General features: G+C 33.8%; 1 long non-coding RNA gene across 1 annotated transcript; it reads right to left on the bottom strand.

The window, feature by feature from the left end:
• Window positions 1-256: 256 nt before the first annotated feature.
• LOC113339358 lies at window positions 257-1,948 on the bottom strand. Its single transcript, XR_003355049.1, has 2 exons — window positions 1,381-1,948; window positions 257-516 (listed from the first exon to the last, which is right to left on the bottom strand). It is a non-coding gene; the product is annotated as an uncharacterized LOC113339358 (long non-coding RNA).
• Between the last annotated feature and the right edge of the window lie 1,964 nt (window positions 1,949-3,912).

Raw genomic sequence — 3,912 nt, 5'->3', positions numbered from 1 at the left:
AAGCATTACGTTCCTTCGAATACACCATGAGCTGCTGGTATCATTAGATAGTCACGAGAAAGGCTCCTTTTTCCAACTTGATCTTTATTTGTGAACTTGGATTGATTCTATTCTAGAATTGTAGGGTAACCGTCCATATTCAGGGAAGGGGGCTTTTTATTGGTGTTAAAACTATATACAATATGAATAAGTTTTCGGCCCTGTCAGATACATCTAAAAGCTACCAACTCCAACGAAAATTATCATTTTCAAGACATAAAAAAAAAGTATGTTATTATTCATTACTCCATTGAAGATAACAAGAGTCAAGTCCGTTGAACTTTCCAGGTTACACACAGCAGCATATACCTGGTAAAGTATAATCACTATCAGCGTTATTTATAGGCGGAGACGTTTCCAGTTTACATAAACCCCTGGCGTGACTTGTGCATTGGTCGTAACAATCTCCATCATCGATGCATGTACCTTTGTAGTGACAGTGATACCCTACTTTTTTTGTTTCTGCATCTTCACCATCTGCATTGTCAGCACAAAAAGTGCCTCAGTTACGGTAACTTAACAAAATATAATAGACAATGTATCATTAATCATGCAGTAAAATAGAAGGAGAAATGTAGTAAAACGGACAACAAACAACTTAATTTAAGGTACTTTGACTTTGTTAAGTAGTTTGCCAATTTTTTATGTACCTATGCACCAAGAGATGCTAACACTGTCATAAATTCTATAGCTAAAGTATCAGTTCACTTGCTAAATTGAATATTGAGGACCGGAAAACTTAAACAAGCTAGATTGAGGATCGATGGTGTTCAAGCAAACCTCGGGGATACAGATCACTGAAAATATAAAACAAAACTACAAATCTATCATTACGACCAAAACGTTTAAAAAGCTTGGGAAGTTTAATATATGTAAAAGTACTTTACCAATCAGATTCTCATCCTGAGTTGCCATGATGCCACCCGAATGAGACAAGCTCAAATAAAATAAAATGAAACGGAAGACATAAACCTCAAGGAGGTTTAAAATAGATAGTTACTACTCATAGTTAACAATTTCTAAATGATGAATTTCAACGCCCAAGTGAAGAGAAGATAATTAGCTTCGAAGATTAGGCACTCATATTAGATTTGAGTTCCCTTACGTCAAACATTTAAATTTAATTTAAACCCTTAGATTTAAGAAGCTAAAACATATATAAACAACTAGAGCTATAATAGTGTAATAGTTACATATTTATCAGATTTTTTTTTTTTTTTTTTTTTTTTGTATAATGGGAAAGTGTATATCAGCATGTAAATCACAATCACAAAATCAAAAAGATAAATAAATGCATAGAAATCAATAGGTAGCAGAGTAACAACCACTTTTACTACGTACCATATAGATGTCTTCTTTTTGTAAAGACTTTCCCATGTTTGATATTGAGGCGAGATTCATCATATAAATCATTCATCACATTCTCTGGTCTTGATGAAACAGCTGATAATGGTTTTCCTATGACTGAAAAATCTGAAACAAGACATGAAATAAAGAGGAAGAAAATTAATAATAAGTGCCCCATGATTGCTGCAATTGAAGATGGAGATGAAGATCAGATTTCTCGAGAAAGGGAAGATAGAGTAGTCTGAATAGTTAAAAATGATAGTGCTGGATACATGATACAAGTAGTCTCCTCATTTATCATTTTTTTCATACTTCTTTTTATGTACACTGCTTGATTTGTGCATGTGTACATATATAGCCTAGTTTCCGAATTTGAGTAGATTATGATCATTCAGCATGTCAGCTATTTAAGCTAAACTCAACACTGCAACTTTTTGGTCTATCATTAACAACCCGTTGATTCTTGTGGCTGGCTCTCATCTTGTTTTTCCTTCTTGTTGCTATGCATCTTCAAATGCATGGCACGAGCATCATCCGTCCATTAGTTATTGAATGAAATATCACGCTGGACGAAAATTGAGTTCTAACTTCTAAGGCTAACAAGAGTTTCTTAGAAAAAGGATGGGCCATCAGCATTTAAACCCGAATAAGTGTGGGGTTTGATACTGGTTATGGATTTTGGCGGATTAATTGAGCATTAATTTATTTTAATCCATATTTGACCAGTTAATTAATGTTATTTGGTGAGGAAATTGACTAGTTAACCGATGTTAGGTTATCGATGAGTAATGGACGAAGAAAATAAATGAGATTTGTTTGGGGATATAAAAATTAATTGGGGATATAGCTAGATGACGAAATAGGAATCCAAATATCAAATATGGGTGTCCCTTTATGTAATTATTTTTTTATTCCTAATCTAGCCTTCACTAATCAGGTTTAGTGATTAATAATAATTAATAAAAATCTATATAATTTTGATAAATGATTAGTGAGTGTTTTTTTTGTATTTATTCCTAATCTAGCCCTCACTAATCTGGTCAATACCGTTCTTGTACAAATGTTCCTCCATTAACCCAATACTCCTAAGATGCCTATTTTCACATTTAACACATGGGCAGCCCAATTTGTTTTTCAAAAACCATTTGTAGATGCATACTGAATGAAAAACTTCACCCCGTCTCTATATACTTTACCGAATCTATCTGATTCAAACATCCAAGATTTATCCACTTTTACCGACATACTGAAAATTAGAAACCAGCCTCTGTATATAATGATGAAGATATATAAAGTAACTAATTACAACATACAAACAGGTGGATGGAAAGTAAAAAATATCATCTTTAACAAATTTAATAAAGTTTAACTAACCTAATACTGGCGGAACTGGAAATGTTAGCTACCCCGGGCTTGGCCCACCATTTTACCCCGGGCTTAAGCCTAAAATAGTACATTAAATTTTGGCCCAAAAAAATTAGGTAGTCAAAAAATGAACTATAATTTTGGGCATACCAAAATCTTCCAAGGCATACTGAATGAAGACAAAAAAGGTTGTGAAATAGCAAAATCAGATAACCCCTTAACCCAAAATTTTTTTAATGGCAAATTTGCCCTTTACGTATTAGTGTTAATAACCTTGATTAGTGATTAAATATTTTGTTTAGTGATTAAAATAATTTTCAGAATTATAAGAGTTGTTTAGATGAAAAATTTGAGGATGAATTGTTTACACAAACTCAAGATGATGATTTTTATGAGCCAAATCCTGATGATGAAGACATTGATGAGGAACCCAATGCTTCTAATACACAGGTACACTTATATCCTATATTTAATCTCACTTCTATAGCTCTCAATTATCAAAAGTTAGGTTTTCTGAATCATGGTTCGGCGAAACAGGTTGATGTTCGTCTCACATCTATGAGCCGAATCTACCAATTGTTGAACGGTTCGGCTTACTGAATCTGTTTACTGCATGTGCCGAACTGTTTGCTAGACACTAGTTCGGCTTATATGAAAGTTTCATAGTAAGCCGAACAACATCCTGAATAGGTCGGAAAAAAATAATTACCGGTTCGGCTTATATTTCGAAAATCGTATGAGCCGAACATCAATTTGTTATTTTTTGGGTTAAAATATTGTTATTGGTTCGGCACATATTGAGAATATCGTAATAGCCGAACCTCGTTAATGTGCTAGGTTCGGCACATATTATGATTATCGAATACGCCGAACCCCTATGCATCTTTATCTGTGACTAGGTTCGGCTTGAAATTTCATGCCGAACTGTTCATATACACTTACAGGAAGATTTGGTGAAGAACAGTTCAGCTAAAACGCAACTCAATTTTGAGCTGAACCCAACACTGTAACCGTCATTTAATCGATGAAAAACAACAAATAGGAGATTGGGTTTGTAAAACTTGCTTTCTTATCCTCATTTCCGGAGTTGGAGATGCAGTTGGTTCAATTTCTGGTTCAATTGGTGGTTGATTTTCAGTTTCTACACCTTCATCTTCAATT

The sequence above is a fragment of the Papaver somniferum genome, unplaced genomic scaffold (assembly GCF_003573695.1).
Source record: "Papaver somniferum cultivar HN1 unplaced genomic scaffold, ASM357369v1 unplaced-scaffold_21, whole genome shotgun sequence".
In the NCBI taxonomy this organism is placed as follows: domain Eukaryota; kingdom Viridiplantae; phylum Streptophyta; class Magnoliopsida; order Ranunculales; family Papaveraceae; genus Papaver; species Papaver somniferum.
This window is presented reverse-complemented; position numbering and strand designations above follow the sequence as displayed.